Below are 15,524 nucleotides of genomic sequence, written 5' to 3'. Positions count from 1 at the left end.
GAGAAGAAGGGGGGAAATGGTGGGGGAAAGGGAGAGAGGCAAACCATGAGAGACTCTTGAATGCTGACAAAAACTGAGAACTGATGGATGTAGGGGGGAGGAGGGATGGGCATGGAGGAGGGCACTTGTGGGGATGAGCACTGGGTGTTATGTGGAAACTAATTTGACAATAAACTATTTGTTAAAATAAATAAACAAATAAATGAATGAATAAATAAATATTGAAAAAAAAAGAAATACAATAAAATCCCTAACATACTATACATATTTAATCGATATATTGCCAATTCAGGTAAAATTTCTTAGTACCAGGAACATCTTGATGTCCACACTGATGCCAGCTGAAAATAAAGAAATGTTCTATAATGAATTAACGTACTCTGTGGACACTAAGAAGCAATGACCTCATGTTCTATTTGAAAGGCCAGTGATATTGAAGCAGGACAGAAGATGAAGCAAGAGAATTTCTGAAGCTTACTTTCTTAAACTGTAAGTGCTAAGCTAAACTACTTTCTTACATTTCAAATCAGGGAAGAACACATTTTGGCCAATTTAGGAAACAGCATCTGGATTAAATAGTCCTGCTTTTCATAAGCACTTTGGAAAAGATGCGTACAGAATTTTCTTCGTAGAATTTCAGGAGACAAAATCATAAGCAATAATGCAAATGATGTTTGGAATGGTATCTTTCTGAATTTGTCAGTGGGTTGGCAAAGGAAGGAAAGTTTTCTTTTGGGAGTATATGCCATTAATGTAGTTATGCAAAGGTAGATTTTAATTCTGATTCCTTAAAGCGTTTCCAAATAATACCTCTAGTTGAGAAGGAGTGTTGTATGGATGCTTCACCGTATAGAGAGCCTTCCCACCGGGGAAATGAGATGAGGAGACCCTGTCAGCCGATTCCCTCTGTCTCTGTGAAGGGGGAGGCCTGCTTCTCACAGGTTATCGAGCTTAGTTCTCTCCCACAATGACTTAACATTTTTTTTAATGTTTTTTATTTATTTCTGAGAGAGAGAGAGAGGCAGCGTGAGCAGGGGAGGGTCAGAGAGAGAGGGAGACACAGAATCTGAAACAGGCTCCAGGCTCTGAGCTTCTGAGCTGTCAGCACAGAGCCCGACGCGGGGCTCGAACCCACGAACCGTGAGATCATGACCCGAGCCGAAGTCGGACGCTTAACCGACTGAGCCCCCCAGGTGCCCCTTTAACATGTTTTTAACATCTACTGAAAAGGTCAGCTTTCTGCTAAAGGGTCATGTCAAAGTAGCATTGCTGACGTCATTTTGTCTTCTGAAGTCAGCTTCTATCTTCTGAATCAAATTTCAACTTATTTCATTGTGCTGCTGGGCTTACTTTATCTCTCGAGATTTCATAGGTAGCTACTGCCACGTGTTTAAATGCCTGTGTCACATCCACTGAGTTTGTGTTGTGGTTAGTGGTGGGGGCTCTTCACTGACTGTGTTTGTCTCTTGAATCTTGGGAAGGTTCGAATCTTGGGAATATTATTTAACTAAAGGCAAATAGCAAGTATATTTTAATGGAAACATACTTACTAGCAACCAGTGGAAGAGAGCACACATTTGAAAAACACAAACATGCTGAGATGGGATTATTCAGATGGTGAAATGCCAACTGGATGGGATATTAAAAATACTAAAAGGTTCATGAGAGGTTTCTATAGTCGTCTCCTATTGCTGCTATGACCAATGACCGTAAACTTAGTCACCTCGTGCAAATTAATTTTCTTACAGTCCTGGAGGTCAGAAGTCTGAAATGGGTCTAACGGGGCCAAAATCAAGGTGTTGGAAGCCTGTGGTCCTTCTGAAGGCTCCGGTGGAGAACCCCATCCTTGTCTCTTCCAGCCCTCATTGCTCGGCTCGCCCGCCACCCTTTCAGCTGCATAGGCAACCCCCACCCCCACCCCCGACCTCTGCTTTCATGACCACATCTCCTCTGTTTGTAAGGACCCTTGTGATGATACTCTGGTTCCTCTTCGGATCGAAGATGGAGCCTTGTGATTGCCTTGGGCCCAGCCAGATAATCCAGCCTTATTTCCCCATCTCAAAATCCTTAACTTACCACACCTGCAAAATGTCGTTGGCCATGTTCAGTAACACATTCACAGGTCCTGGGGATCGGGACCTAGACTTCTGGGGAGTTGTGGGGTAATTATTCTGCCTGCTACACACAGTTCCTTTAAATGAAAACCGAGAAATATTTCCTTCACGGGGTTTAAAGTGCTGTGAGATTAGCAATGAATCCATAAACTAATGTCTAGAATAGTTTGCTTTAAAAAAGTTTACTTATTTTGAAAGGGGGGGAGGAGGAGCAGAGAGAGGAGAGAGAATCTCAAGCAGGCTCCACGCTGTCCGCGCAGAGTCGGGTGTGGGTCTCGATCTCACAAACCATGAGATCTCGGCCTGAGCCAAATTCAAGAGTCTAGGCGCCCCTGTGTTATCATTTTAAATATACATTCTAAACCATTTGGCTGTCCTTTAAAAGATCAAAGACTAAAATCTATTTTACCTTGCTTTATTACACCACTGGAAGACTTTCTACGGGCGCCTGGGTTGAGTCAGCCCTGCGTTGGGCTCTGTGCTGAGCGGGGAGTCTGCTTGGGATTTTCTCTCTCCCTTTCTGCCCCTCCCTCACTCCCTCTCTCAAAGAAAAATAAATATATATTTTTTAAAAAGATGAGTTTCTTTTTTGAAAAAAAAATTTAATGATTACTTATTTTTGAGATAGAGACAGAGTGCAAGTGGGGGAGGGGCAGAGAGAGAGGGAGACAGAGAATCAGAAGCAGGCTCCAGATTTCTGAGCTGTCAGCACAGAGCCCCATGTGGGGCTCGAACTCATAAGCAGTGAGATTATGACCTGAGCTGAAGCCTGCCGCTTAACCAGCTGAGCCACCCACGTGCCCCAAAAAGACAGATTTCTAATTGAATTTAAGTAGAAAGGATAGGAGGAAACCAATATAAACAGAGTCAGGAAAGCAGCAGCTTCTAAGAGGAGGCTGGAGAGTGATCACATACTGCTCTGTGTAGCTAAAATAGATTTCCATCTCAAGGTTCTGCTTATAGAACTATAATATTTCCAATTTCACTAAGTCATATGTATAATCGATCTGAATCCATTATATGTTAATAAAAAGTGATATATTCCTAATCATATAAGAAAAATTATTTATTGATTCTTATTTATGATTTTTTTCTTTAGTAAAACCAATTAAGTCAGTGAGAAATTTGATGAAGGGGTAAAGTTACATTCAGGGCCAGTCCAAACTACTTTTTTATTAAAAAAATATTTTTGTTTTATGTTTTTGTTTTATTTTTGAGAGAGAGAGAGAGAGAGAGAGAGAGAGCACTAGAAGGGGAGGGGCAGAGAGAGAGGGAAACACAGAATCTGTAGCAGGCGCCAGGCTCTGAGCTGTCTGCACAGAGCCCGACGTGGGGCTCGAACTCACAGAGTGTGAGATCATGACCTGAAGCAAGGTCGGATGCTTAACCAACTGAGCCACCCAAGCACCCCACTTTTTTGTTTTTAAGTATCTAGTCCTCAGTCATTTGTAGGTTTTAAAATTCACAGAATCAGGATTTATAAGCATAATGTACTTACATGAGGAATAATTATTCACATCAGGCAGATCTGAATAAACCCTCTCTGTTTTTTTAATAAACCGTCTTAATTACCTTCTTAAAATCCAGATTTGAAATTTCGATATTTTATAAGAACTCTCCTATGCGTACAATTATTGTGTTTCACATTATGTTAGAACACAAAACAGACCACAGACCATCTCCCCACCCCCATCCTTTTCCCTACATCCAGCCAGAAGTGCAAGCTTTGTTTGCTAAGCACTCTGAAAGGAAGTGAAAAGATCTAAGAAATAAAACTAGGATGTAAAATTAAAGGTGTAAAGAATGTCCCACTAGCCAGCGCTTTGGGGGTTGGGGAGGGAGACCTGAAAACCTTCATTCTCTCTATTCTTCTGGTTTAATGCAGAAATGAAATTCTCTTTTATAGAATAATTAGTCTAAAGGAGACCCTTTTTTGCTTACAGCTTTCAGGACCAACATGAACATTTTGGACAGCTTTTGGTATAATACAGTGGTTTTCAGCCAGAGGTGATTTTGCTCCCCAGGTGACATTTAGCCAAGTCCGGAGACATTTTTGCCACGACTGGGGTTGGGGCCGCAACTGCGTCTGGTGGGTAGAGGCGGGGGGTGCAGCTAACATGCAACAGGGCCAGGGCAAAGACTTCCTGACCCGAAATGTCAGTAGAGTGAAGTCGAAAAATCTTGGGTTAATAGGATGTTATTTAAGTGCTGACAGATTTCGTGCATGTTCGTGTTTAAACATTTTATTATAAAAGCATAAGCACTAGAGGGCAGTGCCCGCCCAACAGTTGCAGCTGATGTTACTTTAAAAGAGGAAGGGAAAAAGGAGCTTGTGATTTAGGTAACTTGAAGATAAGGGGCTGTCAAAGATCCTTAAGAACTACTTAAGGAATTCTAGATCAAAAGACAGTTCGAATGATTACTGTTTCTGAAGTCGGTAAACTCAGAGCAAGGAGGTTTTTTTTTCTTCTTTTCATAAAACCTTGTGAACTGTTGCCGGAGAAAATTCACACTAGGTTTTCACACACTGAAACACTAACGTCATTGCCACTTTCACTTCTATTTGCTCCCTTGAAGCAGGTGATGCCAAGTCGCTATTCCTAGGGCCCAAGGATCACTGTAACGCTGTTGACGCTGTGTCCGGAGCAGGGGAGCTTAGAGAGGCAGAGCTGATTGAACCTATTAGACGGCTCAGAGTCGGACTCAACTCCGATTCTGTGAACCAGAAAAATGATCCCCAGTTTGTCGCTGGAAGTTATTTGCATAAGCTATCTAGGCGAGAATGCAATGCAATTTTCTATTTTTTTCCTTAGGGTCAGTCTAGTTTTTAAAAATGAAACAATTAGTTTTTTCTTTTTAGTATGAGACATCCAGGCTTAAGCCTGAGTTTTCAAGGATTTTAATAAAGATTGACCCCCACTTCCCCAAAACAGGATACGCCATTTGGTAAACTCATGTTCAATTCACATTTTTGTTATTGAACATTCAAGGTATACAACATGATATAAAGAATGGACATCCATGAACCAACCATTCAACTTAAAACATTGATAAAGAGGGGCGCCTGGGTGGCTTAGTTGGTTAAGCGTCCGACTTTCGCTTAGGTCATGACCTCGCGGTTCGTGGGTTCGAGCCCCGCGTCGGGCTCTGTGCTGACTGCCGGCTCAGAGCCTGGAGCCTGTTTCAGTCTGTGACTCCCTCTCTCTCTGACCCTCCCCTGCTCATCCTGTCTCTCTCTCTATCTCCTAGAAATTTAAAAACAAAACAAAACAAAAAAAAGCATTGATAAAGAGATCTCTGCTCTGCCCCAATGAGGGGCTCAATCCCACAAACCTGTGAGGTCATGACCTGAGCCCAAATCAAGAGTCATGTGGTTCACTGACCGAGCCACCCAGGCGCCCCTATACTAAGTCTTTAAAATGCAGTGTGTGTTGGGGCGCCTCGGTGGCTTAGTCGGTTAAGCGTCCGACTTTCGCTTAGGTCATGACCTCGCGGTTCGTGGGTTCGAGCCCCGGGTCGGGCTCTGTGCTGACTGCCAGCTCAGAGCCTGGAGCCTGTTCCAGTCTGTGACTCCCTCTCTCTCTGACCCTCCCCTGCTCACGCTGTCTCTCTCTCTCTCTCTCCTAGAAATAAAACATTAAAAAAAAATTTTTTTAAATAAAATAAAATGCAGTGTGTGTTTACACTGAGAGCATATCTGAATTTGCAGAAGGCACATTTCCAGGGCTCAAAAGGCATATATGGCTGAACAGAATAGCTGTAAATTATAGAAGAGGGACTGCACATAAACTGTCCAAAGTCGTGCAATTAGTTGGGTGATTCACAGGTCTAGGTAAAAGTCTTATCATTTTTGGAGGTGGTGAGAGTGGAGCCAGATGATGGCAACAGAGGATTTCTAAAACTCTGAGAGAGACTGGGACCAGGACAGACCTTAGAAATAGAGTAATATGCAGTCGCCTGGAGCCACTGGTGGGTATAAAATGGATTGATGTAAATGGCCAAAAACTTGTTCCCATTTTGAACTGAGGTTCATTTAGTCATTGGGCATTTACCTGCCAAATACAGCAAGAATAGTTCTGTAATCACCACACACAGATGTGACACCTGTCACACACCCCAGCACAATGAAAAACCCTGGCGTCCTTATGTCTGATGATTTCACCAGTTGCTCTATCTGGTGACTTAACTCTTTATCAATGAAAGACACAGTCATTGGGAAGTTCTGATTATATGCAGAAGGGATCAGGAATGGGGAGGTAGTTTTACCACACACACACACACACAAAACCCCATATGCTCTTGTTTCTCAGTAAGTTTGAAATCTAATGGGAAAGTAATATTAGTATAGAGATTTAGTATAAACTTTATAATCCTAAAATGTTATGCTGCTAAAGTACTAAATTCATAGTTCCAGAAATGCAGAAGGAGGGAGAGAGAGTTCATCACAGATCCCGACTTAAAATGAAATAGCTAATTCTTTCAAAAACAACTGCTTATTGGGGCGCCTGGGTGGCTCAGTTGGTTGAGTGTCTGACTTTCGGCTCAGGTCATGATCTCACCATTCGTGGGTTCGAGCCCCGCGTCGGGCTCTGTGCTGATAGCTCAGAGCCTAGAGCCTGATTCAGATTCTGTGTCTTCCTCTCTCTCTGATCCTCCCCTGCTCACACTGTCTATATCTCTCTCTCAGAAATAAATAAAACATTAAAAAAAAAGAAAATTTGGAAAGTATGAAAAAAAGAAGTAAATTAATCCATAATGTTAAGAACAGCAGTTTCTGTATATTTCCTTCCAAGTCTTTTTTTGTTTGTTTGTTTTGTTTTTATTTCTGAGAGAGAGAGAGAGAGAGAGACAGCATGAGAAGAGGAGGGTCAGAGTGAGGAGACACAGAATCTGAAACAGGCTCCAGGCTCTGAGCTAGCTGTCAGCACAGAGCCCAACGCGGGGATCAAACCCACAAACTGTGAGATCATGACCCGAGCCGAAGTCGGAGGCTCAACCGACTGAGCCACCCAGGCACCCTTCCTTCCAAGTCTTTTAAACATTATTTTTATACACTGTTGGTGGGAATGTAAACTGGTACAGCCCCTCTGGAAAACAGTGTGGAGGTTCCTCAGGAAACTAACAATAGAACTCCCCTAGGACCCAGCAATAGCACTGCTAGGAATTTACCCAAAGGATACAGAAATGCTGAGGCATAGGGGCACATGTACCCCAATGTTCATAGCAGCACTCTCCACAATAGCTAAAACATGGAACGAGCCTAAGTGTCCATCAACAGATGAATGGATCAAGAAGATGTGGTATATTTATACAATGGAATACTACATGGCAATGAGAAACAATGAAATCTGGCCATGTGTAGCAACATGGATGGACCTTGAGGGTGTTATGCTGAGCGAAATAAGTCAGGCAGAGAAGGACAAATATCATATGTTTGCACGTATAGGAGGATTAGGAGGAACTTGACGGAGGAACAAGGGGGAGAAGAAGGGGGGAAATGGTGGGGGAAAGGGAGAGAGGCAAACCATGAGAGACTCTTGAATGCTGACAAAAACTGAGGACTGATGGATGTGGGGGGGAGGGGGGGATGGGCATGGAGGAGGGCACTTGTGGGGATGCGCACTGGGTGTTATGTGGAAACTAATTTGACAATAAACTATTTGTAAAAAAAAAAAACAAAAAAACAAAAAAACATTATTTTTAAAATGCTTGGAATCATGAAGTATACTGGCTTCTTTTGCTTTTTTTCTTAAAATTATGAGCATTTAAAAAAAAAGATTTTTTACACGCAATGTGGGGCTTGAACTAAAAACCCTCAGCTCAAGAATCTCCTGCTCTACTGACTGAGTCAGCCTGGCAACCCCCAAATTATGAACATTAAACAAAAAGTTCACAAGTCTAATTTAAAATGCCTACATGCCAATAGTGTGATATATCATAATTTGTTCAGCTGTCCTCCATTGCTAGACATTTATTCTACTTTTCCACACAAGTATAATTTGCAGGTATTGTGGGCTCGAGTCCAGATCACCACAATAAAGCAAATCAAATGATTTTTTTTGGTTTGCCAGTGCATATAAAAGCCATGTTTATAATATACCGTAGTCTAATTAGGATGCAATAGCATTATCTCTAAAAAAAAAAAAATGTACATAACTTAATTTAAAAATACTGTATTTTTTGTTTTTTTAAGTTTATTTATTTATTTTGAGAGAGACAGACACAATGTGAGTTGGGGAGGGGAACCCTGATCAGGGTGGTGGATGCTGAAGGCTGGGGTGGCCCAGGCAATTTTTAAAAATAAGGTGGCCTGGGTGGCTCAGTTGGTTAGTGCCTGACTTTGGCTCAGGTCATGATCTCGTGGTTCGTGAGTTCAAGCCCCATGTCGGACTCTGCACTGGTGGTGCAGAGCCTGCTTGGGATTCTGTCTCTCCTCTCTGCCCCTCGCCTGCTCATGCTCTCTCTATGTCAAAATAAATAAAGCAAAGCACAATAAAATGAGATCTACTTGCGTTTGATGCTTTGGTGACCGTCTTTGTAAACAAACTCTTTCATATTCAGGATTAGTTTCTCCTGGAAATGGAGCTGCCATTCTGAAGAAGACAAACATCTGATGTATTTTGACAAATTGCGTTCTTTTATTGTTTTAATGTCAATTGCTTGGTTGCTCTTATTCACTATGAACATTTCCTCATATTGATGGTGATTATTTATATTGTAATTTGCTTTGCCGTTTTTTCTCAGGTTTTTCTTATCAGTTCATTTGAGTTCTTTTTTTTTTTTTTAGTTCATTTGAGTTCTTGCTATATTAAGACATTGTTAGTTTTTTAAGGGAATAGTGTCCACTGTTTTTTTCAGATAATATTCCTTTAAACAGCAATTTCCAGCATGTAGAGTTTTTGCTTTTTAAAGTATCATTGGAAGAAAACACTTTGCTTCGTTCTTTTTAGGGGCTCTTTTGAACTGGTTTCTTATACTGTCAACTGGTGTGGCCTCAACTGGCATAATACTTGTACTGAGCAATAGTTTAAGAAAAAGAAAATTAAAATTTTCTGTAAAATGTACACAAGGTACACTAAAGTGTGGAAGAAAATGCTTTTGGAGAAAAGCGCCTTTGGGAATGTTTATTTTGGATTATCTGCATCCACTCTTCCCCTATCGTAGTGCCAACAGAGCTGGCCGAAGATTTTTACAAAATTAATTTACTGAGATGCAATTCAATATGAAAAAGTTTTTACACTCAAATCTTGGAAAGCTGTATTGTTCGATCTGGAAAGGATGGATGGACTCTGCATCTTTTTTCTTTTTCTTTTTTTTTTTCAGTATTGCAAAACCTGAAGAGTGTCTCCCTGTTGATTCCCGGTGCTCAGGACTGACTTTTCTTTTCTTTCTTCTTTAATTAGTGCTGGTTTCTATAGGTTGCAAATTTTTCCTCCAGGAGCTGGAAGCAGAGACTTCTGGGTACTTTTTTTATTTCTTCTTTCTTCCCAGTTTTGAAAGGGCCCCTTTGCCTTCACTGTTTGTCATGATGTGTCCCGAAGTACAGAATAGAAAATGCAAAACAAGACAGCTGCACAGGAGGTTTTTCTTTTTAAAGAAGTTGATAGACAAATGGCACAAGGTTCATGGTTCTCGCCAGCTGAGAGCTGAGCTTCCAGAAAGCACCGCTTTAGGGGAACAAGTGAGGTAGTGTGGACGGTCTGAAAGGCTCCATTGACACAACAGAGGGGGGCCTCTTGTACCACATTGTCTGGGATGCACTTGCCCTTCTGACACCAGATCCTGAGACAGAAGTCTCAACATCCCCCAAAGCTTAAAAAATTAATTGTTCTTGTTTTTTGTGTGTACTTGTGGGTTTTGTTTGTTTGTTTGTTTGTTTGGTGTTTCTTTTCCCCCTTATACTTGGTTTTCTAAGTGAAATTCCTGAAAAGTATTTATTTCTGTTTCTCTTTGTCCTTTGGGTGTCAGTCATCGATTCACATAATCACATGGCTTACCTAGAGGGAACAGTGGGGGCCGAGGCAGTAAGGTTGTGTCGCTGACAAATCAGTGGCCTAGCATTAGTGTTTGGTTTCTGAGCTAGAATCTAAGTGCCACAGAAAAAAAAAAGGAGTACTGGCATGCGGGAAAGAAGGCAAATCTGAAACTGGCGATTTAAACCATTCTTGATCGTTTCTCAGTTTTCTTGAAGGTTGATGTGGAGAGACTTAAGTTTATTGTGAGAAAGAACTTTCCAGGGGAAGAAGATATTCAAAGTTACTCAGTTTGTATCAGGGAAGTTGGAGACTCTCTTGTAGATGTAGAGTGGAGAGCTCTTCAAGGAAGACTGTCATCTGTTGGTTTGGTATAGAAGGGCTGGGGCCAGGCAACTTCTTTATCAATGGCTTTCATTCAAGTCTCAATAGAGATCCCATTATGTGTCTTGAGGGAGGATGTGGCCTGTGCTTCTGAACTTTGAGGAGCTCTGAGTCATAGACCCGTAGACTGGAAGATCCTTTGAGATCAGTCCTCTACCCTTCTTCTGCAGGGAACACTGAGGCCCAGAAAGGTGACTTGCTCGATTACACGGAGGGTTAGTGGCAGACTCTTGACTTTCTGGAAGCTAGATCTTTCTACTGCCAGCGGTATTTTGCCCTTCCCCTGTTGTTGAAAGTGCTTTGCAGCTGTTAGAGAACAATTCAAGACCTTATACAATGAAGTGTAAAAAACTGAATAATCCGTTGCCATCGTATATGGGGAGAGTTCATTGTTAACTGGAATTATCTGGATGAGTGACAAATATTGCGGAATGGGTATGGTGTGGACATTATACCATAAAGAACCAGAAAAATCTGGTCTCTGCTCTGTGTTGTTGGGGGACATGCATGAAGAAATTAATGTCCTTCAGTCTAAGTGCAAAGCCTTTAAAATTTTTTTAATGTTTTATTTATTTCTAAGAGAGACAGCGTGAGCAAGGGAGGGTCAGAGAGAGAGGGAGACAGAATCTGAAACAGGCTCTAAGCTTTGAGCTAGCTGTCAGCACAGAGCCCAATGCGGGCTCAAACCCACGAACCGTGAGATCGTGACTTGAGCCGAAGTCGGACGCTTAACCGACTGAGCCACCCGGGCTCCCTGTAGTGCAAAGCCTTTAAAAGTGCTCTCTGGGGGTGCACATGCACCCAGGAAATTCCCCTGGTGAAGATCAAAATGAAAACTGGGCTGGGTGGGGAGGTCAGATTTCCGAGTAAACTTGGAAAGACCATCACGTTGACCCTCTATGTTGAGGATGAACGTAGATTGCTAGAACATCGGGTCTATGACAGGAGGGGCCGTTGTGGAAGAGTCTGGACGCAAAGAACTTGAGTTGTTCCCTCATTAGATAACTTCAGCCCTGCTGCTAGAAGAGTTATTCGTTGACTTTAATATTTGATCTCTTCTTACCCTCTGTGCCATACATGTTTCCTTTCCCTTTTTAGTGGATTGCTGAAAGCCACAGTGACACTCTGAACCATCTGCCACTTAAACAAGGGGAGATTCATTGCTTTTAATGGAACTGATAACTTGTTCCAACAGGAGGAGGGGATGCATCAGAGAGGACAGCCTGTGGCAACGCAGATTTCGGTCAGGGCTCTGCAGTTGGTAGGGCGCGGGTCCCCACAGAGCCAGCAGCAGATACACAGAGTTAGAGGCCAGAGACCCCATTTCTGGTTCAGGGAACAGGAAGTTCCGTGCCTCTGCAGCGCGGCTGGAGTTTAGAGCGGGGTGCAGGCGAGGGTCTGGGGACTGAGGCTGAAGAATCTGGATCGGGAGGGCCCAGGAAGCCACGTTGAAGAAGTAGGTTTTACCTCAAGTACAATGGGGAATCTTAGTGTCTTTTAAATTTTAGATCCTTCTGATTGCAGTGTGGGCGCGGCTTACGGGAGAGAGAGGAAGGGAAACAATGGAATCAGTGAGACTAATGACAAAACGGGTTCAGCAGTTGAGGAGAGGGGGCCTGACCCTGTGGGGGCGGAACCACGAAGAAAGGTTTTGGCTCTCAGGGCAAACATCCCCAGACTGACCTTCAAGCAACTCTGCCATTCAAGACCGCACACCCTTGCAAATGGGTGTGGCTGGTAATGTGCCTTGACCTTCAAGCAACTCTGCCATTTAAGATATGCCTTGCAAATGGGGAGATGTGTGTGATTGGTGATGTGCCTTTCTTTCTTTTTTTTTTTTTTTTTAACGTTTATTCATTTTTGAGAGACAGAGTGTGAGTGGGGAAGGGGCAAAGAAAGAGAGACACAGAACCTGAAATGGGCTCCAGGCTCCGACCGTCAGCACAGAGCTCGATGCGGGGCTTGAACTCACAGATGGCGAGATCATGGCCTGAGCTAAAGTCGCACGCCCAACCAACTGAGCCACCCAGGAGCCCTGGTGATGTGCCTTTCAATAGCTTTCAATTTAACTTAACATTCTGGGTATTTACTGCTGTTCTGAGAGTGATATTCTTTTACAATACTTGTGTAAAAAAAAAAAATCTGCCTCTTCTAGATTTTTGTCTCCGGGAACAAAGCACAGTCAACCCCTGGTCAGGGGGAGAGATCGGTGGGGGAGAGGGAATCAGATTTAGGAGATATTTAAGAAGTAGGATGGACAAGGAACGCTTTTGAGGGATAAAGAATTTGAGTTCATTTTTTAAAGTTGTTTTTTAATTGAAAGAGTAATACATGCTATGGTAGAATCCAACAGCAGTAAAGATATGCCATGAAAATATGTCTCCTCAACGAAAGTCAATCACGATGAACAGTTTCCATGTGCTCTTTGAGACACGTTTTGTGCCAGCATAAGCTTATACAGGCGCTGCCAGGTGAACTGGGGAGACCCTGGGCCCTGAGGCCTCGACACAGCCAGAGCAGAAGGAGCGGCCGAAGGTTCTTGGTCTGGGCACAAGAAGGAATTCAAGAACAGACACAAAGCACAGAGGATGAGTAACACCAGCAGAGATGTTTATTAAAGTGAAAAGTACACTCTGGAGATACGAGAGCTGCGAGCTCTTAGAGAGAGAGCCATGTGCCCTGGGCTCGTGTTTCTGTCGTTTATTGACGGGTGTTAACCAGGGGATTCAATATTCACTACCTGGGGCTGTAAGCAGGGCTTCCCAAGATTTTTTCCCAATTTGGTCAGGGGTCCCGCGTCCTGGTGGCTCCCATCATCTTGGGCCTGTCTGGGTTGACCTGGCTGCTTGCGGAGTGCCCCCAGCACAGGCCTCTGACCTTCCCGATAGCTGCTGACCACCAGGTGTTCTGTTAGAACCTCACTTCCTGCCCACACTAACACAGGCAGAGACACTGCGGGCTCCAGTACAGATACTACAATAAGGTTAGTTCAATGGATGTTGTGGATTCCTGGTGCATCTAGGTTATGATGACATATATATGATGACATATATATGATGACATATGTATGACACTGTAGTCGGTTAGATGTGCAATAACACTGTGTCTACACAACTGTACATGCCTTAATTAAAAAATAATTTATTGGTAAAAAATGTGATTGAGCTGTCAGCAAGTTGTAATCACTGGTCACAGATTACCATAACAAATAATAATGGAAAAGTTTGAAATATTGCGAGGATTATCAAAATGTGATAAAGGCAGGAAATGAGCAAATGCTGTTGGTAAAATGGTGCTGTTAGGCTTGTTTGAGGCCAGGTTGCCGCAAACCTTGAATCTGTACAAAAGGCAGTATTTGTGAAGCACGATAACGTGAGCTATGCTTGTTACTTTTAATATTTTGTAAAAATAATATTTATTTGTATTAAAATAAATATTAAAATGTTTTTCTCTTTATAAACATGAGAACATACAATGCACCCTGCTCTTCCCCGTACTAAGTCACTTAAACATATTTTGGCAGTTTTGCCACATCTACTTCATTCTTTCTTTTTTTTTTTTTAAGGTTTTATTTATTTCTGAGAGAGAGAGACAGACAGAGACAGCACGAGCAGGGGAGGGTCAGAGAGAGGGAAACACAGAATCCAAAGCAGGCTTCAGGCTCTGAGCTGTCAGCACAGAGCCAATGTGGGACTCGAATCCATGAACTGTGAGATCATGACCTGAGCCAAAGTCAGACGCCCAACTGACTGAGCCACCCAGGCGCCCCTACTTCATTCTTTTTAATGATTGCTTAATGATCCACTGAGTGAATGTGTTACCACAATTTATTTATATTGCTCTCCAAACTGATAGACTTCAGGGCTGTTTCCAAATTTTGATATTTGAATTAGATTTTATCTAATTAAAATTTTTTTTTAATTTTTAAAAATTTATTTATTTTGAGAGAGTGTGTGTGAGAGTGGGGGCGGGGCAGAGAGGGGGAGAGAGAAGATGCCAAGCAGGCTCTGGGCTGGCAGCACAGAGCCCTTCAAAGAGGCTCGACGCAGGGCTGGATCTCATGAACTGGGAGATCATGACCTGAGAACTGACACCAAGGGTCGGATGCTTAACCGCCTGAACTACCCAAGTACCACTAAATTATATTTTATTTATTTATTAAAAAATTGTTTTAAAATATTTTATTTATTTTTGAGAGAGAGAGAAAGACAGGCAGCGTGAGCAGGGGAGGGTCAGAGAGAGAGAGGGAGACACAGAATCTGAAACAGGCTCCAGGCTCTGAGCTGATCTGTCAGCACAGAGCCCGACATTGGGCTCAAACCCACAAACTGTGAGGTCATGACCTGAGTGGAAGTCGGACACTTAACTGACTGAGCCACCCAGGCGCCCCTAAATTAGATTTTAAACAAGAGCAGCCACGTGAATTAATGAAGGAAGAATTCTAGGTGGCAAAAAAAGGTTTATACATAAACAGGGACCCTAGCATTTTTGTGACTGAAGAACTATTTAAAAAAAATTTTTTTTTAATGTTTTATTTATTTCTAGGAGAGAGAGAGACAGCGTGAGCAGGGGAGGGTCAGAGAGAGAGGGAGTCACAGAATCTGAAACAGGCTCCAGGCTCTGAGCTGGCAGTCAGCACAGAGCCCGATGCGGGGCTCGAACCCACAAACCGCAAGATCATGACCTAAGCGAAAGTCAGACGCTTAACCGACTAAGCCACCCAGGCGTCCCTGAAGAACTATTTTTTAAAGATGTCTTAATGTTTTATTTATTTTTGAGAGAGAGAGAGAGACAGCATGAACAGGGGAGGGTCAGAGAAAGAGGGAGACACAGAATCAGAATCAGGCTTCAGGTTCTGAACTAGCTGTCAGTACAGAGTCCAACACAGGGCTTGAACCCACAAACCATGAGATCATGACCTGAGCCGAAGTCAGATGCCCAACTGACTGAGCCACCCGGGGGCCCCTATTCTTGATTTGCCTCTGTGGTAAGTTGCCATATTTGTGAGGGTGATGATGGGAGAGCAGTAGACATTTCTGCAGACCTTCAAGTC

This window comes from Hyaena hyaena, unplaced genomic scaffold (genome assembly GCF_003009895.1).
Source record: "Hyaena hyaena isolate Hyena2069 unplaced genomic scaffold, ASM300989v1 scaffold_284, whole genome shotgun sequence".
Lineage (NCBI taxonomy): Eukaryota > Metazoa > Chordata > Mammalia > Carnivora > Hyaenidae > Hyaena > Hyaena hyaena.
Note: the sequence above shows the minus strand (reverse complement) of the source record.